Genomic DNA, 17,093 nt, shown 5'->3' with positions numbered 1-17,093 from the left:
ATGATTTGATCCTTGTGAATTTGTTTTCTTGCATTTGGTAAAGAAGAAATGCAGAAAAGAGGAGTGGGGCATATACTGTCCATCCTCAAGGAGTTAAATACATGTACTTTGATCAGAGTCAAATTCCTGACTTTGAAATCCATTGATCCATGGAATATTTTTCTCTGGGGAACTGGTAGAAAAAGCTAATAGAGTTGGAAAAAAACCACTGGAATGTGTAGGGAGACTTCTTGATTGATTGCAGTGGGAATTCAGTGGCTAAAGAGCTGGAGAACTGGCTGGAGGTTAGAAAAATAAATCACATAGCCCAGACTGGCAAAAAGAAAAGGTTCAGGTGTAGTCGTACAAAGATCAGTCATTGTAAGCTTAATGGAAGCAATACAGAGACTCCTGACTGTTCAGTACAAGACTTTACTGTCTATGCTCATAATGTTTTCTTTCCTGCTGTTATGTAAAGGAGAAATGCACCAACAAACCATGGGTACAAATAAGTAATACAGCAGTGGAGGAATTACTGTTTTGAACTGGGTATCCCTTCTACCTTTACATCTAATGAAAGCAGCCACGATAAGAAAGTAATTCTAGGTGCTGTATCACTTAAATTATAATGATCTGTTTCTGTGACAATATAGAGCAAAAATGCAGGCTTAGAGATGTCAGAGTAACACTAAATGCCAAAAATATACACACTTCTCCCCTGCCAAAGATACTGGTTTGCTGTATTATACATAGCGGTATTCTGTTCTTAGCAATGCAAACTCCAGAGAAGCGATTTCTTATCTCATTTTCACTTGGGTAGCTTTGCAGTTTACAGCAAGTCCATAAATGAAGTATGAGAGGTTAAATCTTCAGTTAGTGAAGAGGCTCTAACACCATTTCAGTCTTCTGATCCCTCCATTAAAAATAGTTTACAATACCTGCTATCATTAGAGCATCTTTTCAGTTTGCTCTAGGCAGAACTGATTGAATAGTAAGTGTCAGCACTGAGTATGTTTCTGTTTTTCAGAGGTAAAGGCACGACTAATTTTCTAAGATGAGATAGGAGGTGATACTTCTGCGTACAACAGAAAAACTTCATTATTTTGTGATGGTAAAAAAAAGTCACAAACATTTTGTCTCAGGTTGCTCCTTCTTGAGACAGATCTGGTTTTTAATATCTTACTTAAGGGGCCCAGAAAATAATAAAGTACTGAAATAAGAAGCACAAAAAATGTTGAAATAGGTAGTTGAAAACTAGTAGAAATTACAGGTAGTAAAAAACTTGTAAAAAAAAATGTAGGCTATAATAAATAGGCTTATATAAATTGTAGGCTGTATAAAATCAGGTTTGAGTCAGTGTTTTCTAGTATGTCTAAAGGGCTTTGGTGTTTTGATGTAATAGTGAATTCCAGTGTAAAGTAATTGTGCGTGATTTCTCTATCTTGTTAAACACCAGGAAACCAAAGTTGCAGCCTCTACTACAAGAGATCTACATCATTAATAGCTGATTTTCTGGGATAGCCAAAAAAAAGTCTAAAAAAGCCTTCCAGATCCCAAATTTGGCTTCTAAGCATATAAAGCTTGAAGAACATCACTGACTAGCAGTACAGTAACCACTTACCTTGTGTTTTCCAGAGGTCTTCATAAGATCTAAGAAGTAGGCTTATTTAGAATACTGATAGTAGCATCCTGGAAAGATATTGCAACATTGCAGCTGGAAAAGAAAACTCTGCAATGACTTTTGTAAGCAATAAAAAATGTTGAATGCATCATGGGTCAAATAGAGACTGCTTTGGATGTTGGGTGTGTGTTGGATTTGTTGGATAAAGCACCCAGTGAAGAAGCAGTATTTTCCACTTTAACTGCACAACCCACAAACTGAATCCTAGCAATTTCTTTAGTCTGTGTCCAGTATATATAGAGAGGAAATATATTTGTTGTATGTGTCTTATGGCTTCTACTAGTACCATGACTTGTGTCCAAATAGAACATTGTTTTAGGCACTATCTGCAGTTTTGTGAGATCTGCAGTTCCCACAGATAACACCTTACTAAGATTGTCAGCTCTTTTTGCACTCTCTTTTTTGAACAGCTTCCCAGGTAAGCACTACACTTGCTTTCACAACAATTTACTCCACCTGAGGATGTGGTCCTCTTTGTAACAATGCAGCAAGTAAACAGCTGAGAGTCAGCAGGACTTCTTGCTGAAAATACAACATTCTTAATGACTACTCCTCTTTGTAAATTATAATGGAGTGTGATCTGTAGCTCTCAATTTGAGACATTTGCATACAGCAACTTCTCCAGAAACCATACCTGTTCATCCCTTCCTTAACATCATCTTCTGATGAGGGAGCTGTGATTGTTCAGCCTCAAGAAGAGGCTCAGGAGAGACCTTATTGCTTTCTGCGATTACTTGAAAGGAGGTTGGAGCCAGATGGGGATTGGCTTTTTCTCCCAGGCAATCAGTGACAGAACAAGAGGACACAGTTAGGAAGAAGTTCTTTACAGAAAGGGTGATTGGCCATTGGATTGGGCTGCCCAGGGAGATGGTGAAGTCACCATCCCTGGAAAGGAGACTGGATGAGGCACTTAGTGCCATGGTTTAGTTAATTAGAAGGTGTTAGGTGATAGGTTGGACTCACACACAGAATCAACCAGGTTGGAAAAGACCTCTAGGATCATCGAGTCCAACCTACCACCAAACCCTTCTAATTAACTAACACATGGCACTAAGTGCCTCATCCACTCTCCTCCTAAACACCTCCAGGGGTGGTGGCTCCACCACCTCCCTGGGCAGCCCATTCCAATGCCAGTCACTCTTTCGGTGAATAATATAAGCTTTGCTCTTTTCCCACCCCACATTTCCCGCTTTTATCCCCCAAACCCACAGCACCTGGGTGCTGTTGCAGTCTCCTCCCACCCCAGGTGTGACCACTTTGCCCTCCCTGCTTGCTCCCCTTTATAATCAGCCCCAGAAGAGGCAGTAGCCCTAAGCTTGCCCAACTGGGCAGAGGATCCTCCTCCAGTTGCCACTGGTGAGTCTCCTACCTTGGTGTGTGCACACTGGGTGAATGGTGGAGGGGATCAAAGGCCGGGGGGCCTGGTGGCCCCCCGGCTATCACAGTATCATCATTAAGCTTATGTGCATATTACACTAACCTGTATACTTACTAGTTCATGTTTTTTAAAACAAGCATATCTAAACTAAACTATCAATAGCATTCTTTGTCCCAAACTCCTACTTTGTGGAAAAAAATTCCAACTCAGGCCAAAACTAGCAAGTCAATTCTGTTATTTTTATAAGATTATCACAGGAATGCCAAAGAAAATATTCTTAAGTTACAATGGGTGTAACACAGGATTTTCACATTACCCCTTCCCTCTGGGGGAAATCCATAACTTTGTCTACAGTGTGAACTCCAGTCATGTGGGTCAGGGCAAATTTACCCAGTCAGTATGTTTGTTTCCACTTCCATTTTCATTGGCACAAAACCAAACAACTAAGGGGAAATAGGCAGTGCAGGGCCCCCACCCTGGCTCAGAACCTATTTTCTTCTATTGTAGCTGGTTCCCTCAATTTCCCAGATCATTTAAAACCTGCTGGAGTCACTGCTATGATAAAGTTGGTTGCTGTCAGTGGGTAGGATATTTGTTCTAGAGTGATCAAGAGGGGTCAGAGCTTTTAGTGGCAATGACAACAGAAATACCTACTGAATTCTGGCGTAAAACAGGGCTGTGGTGCATATAGAGTATTTGGAAGCACACTGAATTTCTGATGGTCTCTGTTTTGTGCCAGATCCCACTCTGAGAGGGTGAAGAGCTCTGATCTTTCTACAGCTGTCACAATGTTTTAGAGAACTTGTGTATTCACAAATGCCAGTAATGCCAATAGCTAGATGACTGTCTTTGGGGGCTAGTTAGGATGCAAGTCTGAAGAAGTCAAGAGTTCCCTGAACTGTTCTCTCCAAAGTCTCAGCAGCCTGTGTGCAAATGATACACCCTAAATAGGTGTAAAGTTCCAATCCATCTATGTCCCTTAGGAAAGTGATTAAGAATTGTGATGTGGTTTATATATTTAATGATGAGAAAGTAAATAACAAAATTTCTCTTGGTGTAGGACCATGTAATGAGAAAGTGCAGATCAGCTTATGCTGTCTTGGTTGTCATGAAAAATCTGCTAGGTTTAGTAGTAGCCAGTTACTGCCTATGCTTCATGGTAAATGCTTCCTGAGTCGGTAATGTTCTATTCACACTTCTGCTTTTCTAATCTTAACCTCAGATTTCAAAATTAAGCTTGGCTCTTCCTGATTTTTTTTGGGTTCATTATTACTGTTACTGACCTCAAGTATATCCTGAAAGATAATTCTGATTGTCGTGCTCGAAACAGGATGTACTGCCACCTGTTTCTCCCGGATTTACGTGTTTGAACCACCAAGCTAGTGAGAAATGCTCTATTGGCTCCTACATAAGATACACAAGATAGGGCCTAGTGTTCTGCCTCATGTGCCTTTCCCCCTTTCCCACACACGTGCTGGCCATCTCTGTTCTGGCGAATCACAGTATCATCAGGGTTGGAAGAGACCTCACAGATCATTGAGTCCAACCCTTTACCACAGAGCTCAAGGCTAGACCATGGCACCAAGTGCCACGTCCAGTCCTGCCTTGAACAGCTCCAGGGACGGCGACTCCACCACCTCCCCGGGCAGCCCATTCCAGTGTCCAATGACTCTCTCAGTGAAGAACTTTCTCCTCACCTCAAGCCTAACTTTCCCCTGGCGCAGCCTGAGGCTGTGTCCTCTTGTTCTGGTGCTGGCCACCTGAGAGAAGAGAGCAACCTCCTCCTGGCCACAACCACTCTTCAGGTAGTTGTAGACAGCAATAAGGTCACCCCTGAGCCTCCTCTTCTCCAGGCTAAACAATCTCAGCTCCCTCAGCCTCTCCTCGTAGGGCTTGTGCTCGAGGTCTCTCCCCAGCCTCATCGCCCTTCTCTGGACACGCTCAAGCATCTCAATGTCCTTCCTAAACTGGAGGGCCCAGAACTGAACACAGGACTCAAGGTGTGGTCTAACCAGTGCAGAGTACAGGGGCAGAATGACCTCCCTGCTCCTGCTGACCAATAAGACATGCTCAGCTCTGTTCCCTGCCTCAGGCCAGCTCACACCATGTCACAGATGCTCGTGGTTCTAAAAACTAGGTTAGCTATTACTCAGGTTGAATGTTGCCACTGGTCCCTCAACTGTGCTGGCTGCTGAGCCATGTCCAAGAAGGGGTTTGAAAAAGAGCTCACTGGACTGCCCAGGATCAGCCTCATACTGTGGCCATACAAGCTGTCAAGACCCAGAGCACGGGATCATGCCCACCATCAAGGTGGAGCTATTAATACTTCACTTTTTGACTGACTGAGATTAGTTCCAAACATAAGCCATGAGGTCTACAATTCCTTACAATTATGTGTCATCAATTATTGTTTATCTAGAGAAATTCAAAGATCTTACTAGATGCTTGGGAAAATGTCAATTGGCTTTCTGAATTTTGTATTCTCTGCTTCAGTACTTTTCAGATTTCCACAGGCTGACGTTGTAACATAATGCTGCCTGTTCTTGGACTTCAAGTTGCCACATGTAATTTTATTAAGTGCCTTGCTCTTATAAAAGAGAGAAAATAATTTCTAGTTCCATGTGACAAAAATAAATGTTAATAATCTGATAAGCAATAAGCGTCAGAGCAACGGAAAGCAGGAATATTAAATGACTTGACAGACAAGAGTTAAACTTTCATATATGTCTATGTATTAGACTCTGAGGAGACTTCTTTTTAAGCCATTTTATTATCCTTAGGAGTGCCACATGGTTCAGTCATTTAAAGTGTGTGCTGCAGGACTTACTGCATCAGCAAAAGAAGATGCGAAGCAAGCTGATATGACTGGCCAGGGCATAGTACTCTCTTTGTCTCCTGACTTCAGTGACCGAAACCCAATTGTTGAATTACTTTGTGAGAGCACAATCTTGTCTTTGATTGAATTATAAAAGGCTCTGCCAGGGTTATGTGCTATTTCCAGTCAGGAATATGGAGGCTTTAAATTCTTGCTGGGTACAAGGAGTACTATGCAGATGATGCAATGGGAAAGATGCAGAGTGAGATTTGAACTTAGTTTTTCATAGTGCTTAAAATAGTGTTTTCTTACAAATCAACAAAAAGGTAACATCTGTAAACTAAGAATAACACAGAGATGAAAGATTCTTTCTAATAACATCTTTATTATGTTCATGCTGTGCAAGATGCATTTGATTATGTGTTCTGCCTTTGAGCAGGATAGCATAAAGTTTCACTCATAAAAAGCTTTAAAAAGTTCTGGTTTTTAAATGATGCTGGTTATAGTACTGATGAGTCTATGCAGGTGATTTCATATAAAAACTGCTGATGTTTGTCGTGTTGGATGTTCTATGTATTCTACACCTTTTCACATAAATGTTTTCAGAATGCTTTAGTTAGTTAAACTCACACACAGTATCACAGTATCATCAGGGTTGGAAGAGACCTCACAGATCATCAAGTTCAACCCTTCACCACAGAGCTCAAGGCTAGACCATGGCACCAAGTGCCACGTCCAACCTTGCCTTGAAGTGCCCCAGGGATGGCGACTCCACCACCTCCCTGGGCTGAGTTTCTTTTTTTTTTGACAACCTACACTGCACTGCCAAGTATTTTAGTCACCAGCAGTTTAGTATCTGGGGAAATTTAAAACCTCTCAAAGGTGAACTGAAATATATTTCTCCACACACAAGTTGTCCCAGCATTAAAGCCTGCTACTGACAGCTTTACAGAGCTGGAAAATGATATAACATCTCACTAAGGAAGAGTGATGGGACAGGTCTGAACCCTGCCCAGAGGGCAGGGAATAAGAGCCTTTGACATGGTGACATGGTTTTCCTCTACTCTGCCCTGCTGAGGCCCCATCTGGAGTACTGTGTTCAGTCAGTTATGGGCTCCTCAGTTCAAGAGGGACAGAACTGCTGGAGGGGGATCACTGGAGGGCTACAAATATGATTATGAGACTGGAGAATCTCTCTTAACAAGGGAAGGCTGAGAGACTTAGGAATTTCTAACCTGGAGAGGAGCAGACTGAGAGGTGATCTTATCAATACTTACAAATATCTGCAGGGCAAATGTCCAGAGCATGGGGCCAGTCTCTTTCCAGTGGTGCCCAGTGACAGAACAAGGGGCAGAGGACACAGACTAGGACAGAAAGTTCTATGAATGTAAGGAAGAACTTTGAGTGTGACAGCACTGGAACAGGCTGCCTAGAGAGGTTATGGAATCTCCTCTCTGGAGAGAGAATAGATTCCTATGCAACCTGATGCAGGCGAACCTGCTTGAGCATGATCCCAGAAGTCTCTTCCCACCTCTAGCATTCCGTGGGTTTGGAACACTCGCAGCACATTCATGACTGATTCAGAATTAAACCTTGCTTTTCTTGGTCTTTAGGTAGAGAGTAACTTGGGAAGAAAATTCAAAGGCTGGAAAGAACTATTTCTGTGATAGTATGATATAAAAGATCAACCTCTTTCTCCTCTCCAATTCAGTCAGCAGCTTGCAAATCTCCATTGTGCCCAGTTGGTTGGCAGGGAAAAGAATGAAGGGTATGGATTTCTGTGTGGACGTTAAGCCAGGTGTAAAATGGTTCATGTTAATCACCCAGTAACTGATTTTTCATATGCAGTCTGTGTGTTAGAGTGGATCTCTCTTCCTGAATGGGTTGGTCCTGTATATGTTGGTCCAGTTATTACTCCTTTCCCTCAAAGGAAAAGAAATGATCAGAACTAGAGAGGATAAAGTACCCTTAATATCTGCTTGGGTCCATGTAGTGCCTCCCCTGTGGTTCATATATGGCAGCAGTTGCGGAGTCATGCCCTTCTGTTCTGCCTTGAGGGGGCTGCAAGGATGAAGCTGGGTCTGTAAAGCTTCAAATACAGGGCTAAAAGGCATCATTGTGCAGGAAAAGACTTTAAACAGTTGCTGAATTTTAAGTCCATGCTTAAATCCAATTCACATCTGTGAGATTTTAGTTCAGTAAAGAATATTATGACTTTATGGCTGTGCACACTGTAGAAATGCTGAAGTAGAAATGGTTCCATATTGTCATTACAGATCAAGGGGTATTTACATCTGTACACAAGTAAATCATAATTCCAGCCAGTAGACCTGTAATGTCATACGTGCACAAACACTTACATGCATCAGGATGAGAGTCTGACTTCCAGTTATTGCAGAAATAATCCTTTTTTGTTGTCTTCATCCTTTATTTTTGTCCCTTTTCTCTTTTTAATTCAGGTATTTAAATTGTTACAGTTATGATTGTCTGTTTAATTTGAGGATTATAGTCCACACTACCATTAAATTATGTGTTGTGTAGAGTAATTTTTATCAGAGCCAGCATACTGTGGTGAAATAAGGATCTTTTGGTGAGATCAAACAGCTTCTACAGTTATGAAAGTAAGTAAAGAAGCAAAAAATAAACCTGCCATACTTCCTCATTTACACTTTCTCAGACAGATCTCATTGAAATTGTGGGTGGAACAGAGAACAGGCAATGTAGTTTGGCGTGCAGAGGCTCCAGAAGAGTACTGTGCTTATGTTTTGCATAAAATAATGTGTAGGTCTTGTCTTAGAACCCTTACAAGTGAGTAAGCAGATCATTATGTTTGGTCTATACTGAATAACATGACACTTATTTGCAGTTAATATATTCAGATTTTGCCTGCAGGTATTGATGTAGATCTACATGTCCCCTTTGCTTCCAAATCGACTTTTGTAAAGTGAAGTGGCTGTTGAAGCCTTTGCCATGTGATGGTTGTTCTGAGTTTAGTGTTTGTGTCTCATTGGAGTAACATGGGTTTGTTTGTTCTGTAGCCATTCCAGCCCACCCACATCTTGGTGGTTTGGCCCTTCCTCTTGCTTGTCTGCAGGTGTGTCCATTGCTGACCTCATTCACCCATCTATTTAGAGTCATAAATACATTTAACCTGATGTTTGGTCATGTCTTTATTGTGCCATCATTGAAATAGAAACATTCCCCCCTCCCCCCAACTTCCCTCCTAACAATTAATTCCTTATTATAAAACAAGAATTTTCTGCCTAATGTTCATCAAAATTGGTTTTCAGTGGTTTTTGGGGTTTTTTTTATCCTGTCACAGTAAACTATTATAAGGTTTCACCTCTATTTTGGGCTTTGCCAGACACTTGCATCATCTCCCTGTGCTTCTCTCATAGTTCAAAATGACCATCCTTCGAAGTGCTGCCTTTTTACAAATGTATTTAAAATGCTTAAGGGTTCTCAGATGAAAGCAAATTATAATTAATTCTGCACTGCTTTTTGGTGTCTAAAGTGCTAGGTGCTGTAGTGAAGATTTTCTGTGGTTTAGGACTGGCCTAGTTCGGTCAGGCAGAGGAGATTTTAATTGTTTGCTTGAGTAAGACTGGAGGTGAAACGAACTGCTTTGTTTGGTTTTCTGAAAATACAGTCTCAGAGCCATGTAGATTTATTTCTAGATACTTTCACATGAAAGTCATGTCCTGTGCTGGGAAGGGTAGAGTTAATTTTCCTGCCAAAATGAAATACAGTAGCATTCTGTCTTACTTTTATGAAGGAGCTTTTAAATCCATTTTTAAGAACACCACTAATAGTGGTTGAACCTGCACTGGCTACCACGGGTGGCTGGTGCCACAGCCCCATGCATATGTCATCTTTTACACTTCTGTGATGTGGAAAACACTGTACAGAAGGCCTGCTGCATGCTGCAGCTGAAAAAGGAAAGAAAAATCCAGTGCAAGGTGTAGCTTAGTGTGAAAACAAGCTGCGTGTGCTAGTTTGAGCCTAGCTGGGATGTTTTGATGAGAAGAATTAGACTATGTGAAAATGAAACAGTGGTGATGATTACTTCACTCATAGGCTTGCTGAAATGCATAAGAACAAGAACACATAGATAACCAGGAGTTTGCTCTCTGGCTTTTGGGCTGCACTTCTCTCTCTAACCGAACTTTCTGTCTGACTAATCCTTCCGCTTCCTGACACCCCTGGCCCACCCTCCAAACTCACCTTAAACATAAGGCAAAGTCTGGGGTAAGGTAGAGGGGTGAGAAGAAGGTGAAAGGGCAGTTGGGAGCCCCTTCTGGGGACTCTGGTTTCTGGGAGGGCTGTTGTGTTTCTGTATTACCTTTTAGACTTGTGTATTTCTGCCTGTAGCTGTGTATATTGTAACTATCTGCTTGTATATTGTGCTAAGCTGTAAAATAGAAAGCTTTGTTCAATTTCCAGATTGGCTGAGTTTAGTCTGGGTGATTTTTCTTAAGTGTGGGAGGGCAGGCAGCACCCAAACAGCCACACTGCGTAATGCACATACTGCAAGTGCACTTTTCTTCAGGGACCCTGTTTTATTTTGATGCTAACTTCCACAAGTTTTAAGTCTTTACAGCTGAAATAGGCAGCATTCCAAGATGGATTGCTTTAGGTCTTCTAAGAAAAATCTTGCCCAAACAAAATTTTATTGCCCAACATTTCTCCTGGTAAGCACAAAAATCCATGTGGGTGGAGAGGTAGAAGTCAAAAGTCATGCTTGAGAAATAAGCAGAAGAGATGGAGTTCTAGGGGAAAATGATGACAATGGGGAGAAGTAGGGAAGTGAGGGGAGCTAGAGGAAAATCTAAATATCAGAACAGATTTGGGAGGCTGGAATGTGTTAGTTAGGTAAAAAGAAATCAAAACCAGAAGTATGAACATACAGGACAATATATACAGAATCTTTCCTTCCCAAATCTGCAGTTCAGTGGTACAGCTTCAAGTCTCACCATGGCCTCAGCTGCCCACAAATGGCTTGTGAAAATTACCTTCCAAGCACATCTCTAATTGCATGCAGCTGTCTTCAACGGTTCAAGTGGTGCAATTCTGTGCTGGGCCTCTGAAGAGACAAAATCAGTAGATGGCACAAGATGGGCAGTTAATTTTGTCCTATGGGATATGAGGTTTGTGTGTTTATGGTGCAGATCTCAATGGTCCTCACACTGTTCCCCCTACCCCCTTAGTTGTCCTTCATTATAGAATCAACCAGGTTGGAAGAGACCTCCAAGATCATCCAGTCCAACCTAGCACCCAGCCCTAGCCAGTCAACTAGACCATGGCACCAAGTGCCTCATCCAGACTTTTCTTGAACACCCCAGGTGACTCCACCACTTCCCTGAAATTTTTGGAAATGAGCTGTGCCTGGCAATGCCACTTAGATACTGGGGCACCACCTTAATGTATTAGGTGCCACCCAGACCTCAGTTTTGCTGAGCAAGAACTGAAGCCTGGAAGATGAGCTTGTAGAGCTTCTCTAGTGGATTGCTGCTGGGGAAGTTTTTCACTGCCCAGTGCTCATCCCCAGGCCAGCTGCTGTAAGCAGACTGCTCTGATGTGCAAATTCTCTCCCATCTGTTTTGGGGCGACCTTTGGGGCTGCAAGGGAGGTGAAGATGAGGAAGGCTGCTCTGGCAAAACCTTTGTGGTTGTGCTTTAACTGTCTTCAGACGGTTCAGCATGGTGTAGGAAAATATAGAGTACTTTCTTCTTCATAGAAATTTAAAAACACATATTTGGAATAGGCAGGAGACTCACCGAAGAGGTGGAATGGTCTCATGGTTAGGAATACTGACAACTATGAGAGGGGGATTCTACCCCCGCCTTTACTGATAAGTTCCTATTAAAGGTGAAAAAAAAAAGCCATTGGCTGTTAAATACTATTTTTTTTTCTGCAGTGAGACAAATTGACAAACTGCTTTCCCAGATGTAGTTTTAAGTCACTGATAGTGTGCTTTGGACATACAAAACCTGCTACAAATACTAAGTAGCTAAGGAAAATCTGCGCTCTAAATTCTGCACTCAAACTGCATGGAAACTTCTGCCTTTTTGCTCTTTATCTCCATGCCTAACTTTATCCTTAGAAAGTGGGCATGATAGGAGGGAAAAAAAACAACATTTCCTCTACATTCAGTTCCCCTTCTGAAGTCAAATAACATTTCTCAATTGCTTAGATAACTTTGATGAAAGCTCTAACGTACTCCAGAGTCATTTATTAATTTTCCTTTTCAGTATAGTGTTGAAGTATCATACTAAATACTTATTCTTTTATTATAGGAAATATGAGTCCTTCAAGGGGAAAAAAAGTGATTATGAAATGAAAACCATCCTCTGTGTTATTCTCATGATAGAGAAAAATGAACTGCACACTGAAACTTTCGATTTAGGAAACGCTGAAATTAGGTGCTCGATTTCACCGTATGGGGAGAGTGTTCATTTTGGTATCACCGTATCACCAAGGTTGGAAGAGACCTCACAGATCATCAAGTCCAACCCTTTACCACAGAGCTCAAGGCTAGACCATGGCACCAAGTGCCACGTCCAATCCTGCCTTGAACAGCTCCAGGGACGGCGACTCCACCACCTCCCCGGGCAGCCCATTCCAGTGTCCAATGACTCTCTCAGTGAAGAACTTTCTCCTCACCTCCAGCCTAAATCTCCCCTGGCGCAGCCTGAGGCTGTGTCCTCTTGTTCTGGTGCTGGCCACCTGAGAGAAGAGAGCAACCTCCTCCTGGCTACAACCTCCCCTCAGGTAGTTGTAGACAGCAATAAGGTCCCCCCTGAGCCTCCTCTTCTCCAGGCTAACCAATCCCAGCTCCCTCAGCCTCTCCTCATAGGGAAGAGGTTTGGGGAAGAGAAGAAAAGATGAAGAGGTTTATTGGATAAAATACATTTAGAGAGTGAATGTTCTTTGGCCTAGGGTGATAACAAATACTTGACACACAGATTCTGCCTATGTGGGGTTGCTGACCAAGAATATCATACCTAAGTTTGTTCTCAATAAAGTATCTCAGGTCGCTTGTAGAAATATTTGTGGTGTGTATTGCAACAAGTATTCAGTATCCACAGTTCAGAACTACTCTGGGCCAATGGGATTGCAAAATATTGGTCAGCTTGGCTGACAGCCTAAGGTTGCCACAGCATTTTTTATCTTTAATGAGTAAAAGAGGTGTTTTTTATAGAAAAAGAACTGTCTCTTGAGATGCTGTGCAAAAAGTTCCATTCAAAACCATTCTGTTTATATATAGTTTTGTTGTTTGTTTTCTTTTCTTTTTACTTACTACTGTGGACATTTGCATGAAAACAGGATATTTCTCCTTCAAATTGCAGTCATGGACAGAATAGCTACTCTGCCAAAATGGAGCCAACCCACTTCAAAACAGTAAACTATTTTCCTCACCAAATCTGTTTCTTCCGTGTATGTAAAGTTTTGAGCACTTATTTTCCTACCTATCTTTAGGGGATGGGGTTTAATTTTTTTTATTTAGATCTGTAAAACAGACAAAACAATATGTATATAATAAAATGAGACTGTGTTAGTGAAAAATTTAAGCTAGGGAAAAAAAACAACAGTAATGTAAGTAGCATTTATGTTTTCGTATTTACAGTGACAGAGAGCAGGGATAGAAAGTATTTTTGTTACATGTATTGAGGTTTGGGGATTTTTCTCACCTGGCTTAGAAACAATGCTATGTACTCAAGAGAAATAAATAGAAGAATCATAGAATTGTCAGGGCTGGAAGTGACCTCAAGGATCATCTAGTTCTAACTCCCCTGCCATGGGCAGGGACACTTCACACTAGATCAGGTTGCTCAGAGCCCCATCCAGCCTGGCCTTAAAAACTTCCAGGGATGGCACTTTACCACCTCCCTGGGCAATCTGTTCTAGTGTCTTCACCACCCTCATAGCGAAGAACCTTTTTCCTAACATCCACTCTGGATCTACCCACTTCTAGTTTTGCTCCATTCCCCCTAGTCCTATTGCTACCTTACATCCTTAAGAAGTCACTCACAGCTTTCCTGTAGGCCCCCTTCAGATACTGCAAAGCCACAATGAGATCTCCTCAGAGCCTCCTCCTCTCCAGACTGAAGACCCCCAACTCTCTCAGTCTGTCTCCAGACAGAATCCTGTTTGGCTGATGGTGATGAGTAGAAATAATAAAGCAGGCTTCTCTTAAGTATGCCTCTGTTCTTTCTGATTAACAAATTTGACTTTTCCAGCCTTGGGTTGGATGTAATATTCTATCAGTTTGGAAAATAGGCTTTTACTGGCAAGTGACATATTTTTTTCTTGTTTGGCAATGTTTTCTAATTCCTTTAAGATTTGCTTTAGGGGTCCAAGGCTGAATGAGTGTACATTAACAGCAGTGTTCCTGTACGTATTTACAGCACTTAACAGCTCAATCCAAGTCCATCTGGTTGCACATGGAAAGCTTTCCACTGTCCAGACAGCTCTGTGTCGTTTATTTCTTTGGCAGGAATGAGTAGGATAGTGGGTGTGGCATGCTGCCAGATTCTTCACCCCTGTAGCCCTCATCCTAGAAAATAACAAAGGCAGGAACGTGAATCACAGAGCTTTCCAGCTGGAGGCAGCTCCAGCCAGAGCCATCTTACAGTTGCTTTGCCCCGAAGACGCTCACTCGCTCTCAACTAGGACACTGCAGTAGCTTGTGACTTTGAGCATGCTTTTCCTGTTCCTCCCACTCACAGTCTAGGGTGGCTCTCTGAAAACTGATACCTATCTGTGCAAAACACTCTGGATTATCTCTTTATACAACTGCAGGATTTATAGTCCCCATAGTAATCGGGAAATATTCCCTTTCTGGTTAATAAATGGACCAGTGGGGTTTTAGAGCAGGTGAGCGTAGTTCTCTGACTGTAAAGATCTGCAGAGAAATTAAGAACGAACAGACTCCTCTTTGTACTACACATACTAAGTTTTCCAGTTCTTCCCAAAGCTATCTGCAAGTCTTTCAATGGTTTTCTTTTCCTCATTTGAACAAGCCCTACAAGGAGAGCCTGAGGGAGCTGGGATTGTTTAGCCTGGAGAAGAGGAGGCTCAGGGGTGACCTTATTGCTGTCTACAACTACCTGAGGGGAGGTTGTAGCCAGGAGGAGGTTGCTCTCTTCTCTCAGGTGGCCAGCACCAGAACAAGAGGACACAGCCTCAGGCTACGCCAGGGGAGATTTAGGCTGGAGGTGAGGAGAAAGTTCTTCACTGAGAGAGTCATTGGACACTGGAATGGGCTGCCTGGGGAGGTGGTGGAGTCGCTGTCCCTGGAGCTGTTCAAGGCAGGATTGGACGTGGCACTTGGTGCCATGGTCTGGCCTTGAGCTCTGTGGTAAATGGTTGGACTTGATGCTCTATGAGGTCTCTTCCAACCTTGGTGATACTGTGACACTGTGAAATAGACACCTCACTGATGCTTTTTAATGTAACCAACTTGTAGTGAGTTCTTTACCAATTTGGAGCCACATGAATTTGTGATTTCCAAATGATGAATTATTAAAACTCTGTGAAATAGACCTTGCAATTCTCCCTGCAGGTATAAACTGCTTTTGTTTTTTGCCATGCCACTTCACAGAGTCAGAGTCCATTTGCTTAGGCCAAATGCTGTTTGTATGTGACCTAACAATATCAGGACCCAAGCAGTGGAGAGAAACAGTAAAGGCTCCTTGGAGCAATCTGTTTTCATTCCTACTTTGTAGCTGCTTCATGTGTAGTTGACAACTTTTTCAGTCACTTTTAGATTGTGCAACTCACAATGTGTGTTCACATTGTCTTCTTTGCTTTATACTTGTAATACTTTACACAGGATTGATGCCTAATTAAATGTTTGCAAAGTAATTCAGCATAAATGTGGTGATTAATTTCTTTATCTGTTGGCAGTGTTCAGTTCCCACCTAGTTTGTTCAGTGCTGCTTTGGCAAACTGTTATAGATTTCAGCAACATGGTATTTATCTCATGTAACACACTAAGTAAATATATGGTAAATGAGCAAATGTAAATCAAACAAGAAAGAAAACCTTGGGGACTAGCTGGGCCTGAAATTCTTGTGGATAAGCACAGCAGGTGAGCCAAAGTAGTATGAGGAATAGGATAAGAATTTCTCAGAGCCTAACTGCCACAAATATGTCAATGGAGCTGAGTCAGCATGGGAAGAATGCAGTAATCTGCTGTTGATTCAAAAGCCAGTAGCTCACTGCTACCCTTCTGGGTGATGTGGAGATCATATGCTGGAAATGCTGATGACTAACATTCGAGGGCTTTGCAGAGCTGCTGCTTCTGCTGCTCTGCAACCCATCTCTTGTGCTGCTGCATTCCAAGGGCATTCCACTGGAAACAACAGCACGGCACATGGAGTAGCCAGCAGTCAGCAGCAGACCAGCAACTAAAACTGCAAATTATACCAGTCATCTTTTTAGAAGGTCAGTCACATCCTTGGTTGCATCAAAAGCAGCATTGCCGGCAGATCCAGAGAGGGGATTCTGCCACTTTACTCTGCTCTGTTGAGACCTCACCTGGAGTGCTGTGTCCAGATCTGGAGCCCTCAGGATAGGAAGGACATGGACCTGATGGGGCAGGTCCAGAGGAGGGCCATGAAAATCATCAGGAGGTTGGAGCACCTCTGCTTTGAGGACAGGCTGAGGGAGCTGGGGTTGTTCAGCCTGGAGAAGAGGATGCTCCAGAGATACCTAATAGCAGCATTTCACTACCTGAAGGGGGCCTGCAAGAAAACTGGAGAGAGACTGTGTACAAAGGCCTCCAGTGACAGGACAAGGGACAATGGCTTCAAATTAGAGAAGAGCAAATTTAGATTGGATGTTTGGATCAAGTTCTTTACTATGAGGGTGGTGGAACACTGGAACAGGTTGCCCAGGGATGTGGTTGAGTCCCTATCTCTGGAGATACTCAAGGTGAGGCTCGACAGAGCTCTGTGCAACCTGATCCAGTTGAGGATGTCCCTGCTGACTGCAGGGCCAGGATGGGGTTGGACTAGATGACCTTTAGAGGTCCCTTCCAACCCAAACCATTTTGTAATTCTGTGATTCTAAGTTGCAGTTTAATAATTGCCCTTTTGAACTCAAAAGTGTTTCTTACACTTTGCCTGTCTCAGGTCAGTGTTTGTAGCAGATTTGTATAGCATTCACAAATGAATATTTAGCAGCATAATTTATATTGCTTTTGTATAAGATTTCTTACATAAAATATTCTTTTG

At 42.4% G+C, this 17,093-nt stretch overlaps 1 protein-coding gene across 5 annotated transcripts in view; it reads left to right on the top strand.

Moving 5' to 3' along the window:
• ADGRG6 (adhesion G protein-coupled receptor G6) overlaps positions 1-17,093 on the top strand; it is a 132,423-nt gene that overhangs the window by 33,162 nt on the left and 82,168 nt on the right. The gene's annotated exons all lie outside the window — the stretch shown is intronic.

The sequence above is a fragment of the Pogoniulus pusillus genome, chromosome 31, assembly GCF_015220805.1.
Source record: "Pogoniulus pusillus isolate bPogPus1 chromosome 31, bPogPus1.pri, whole genome shotgun sequence".
Classification (NCBI taxonomy): domain Eukaryota; kingdom Metazoa; phylum Chordata; class Aves; order Piciformes; family Lybiidae; genus Pogoniulus; species Pogoniulus pusillus.
This window is presented reverse-complemented; position numbering and strand designations above follow the sequence as displayed.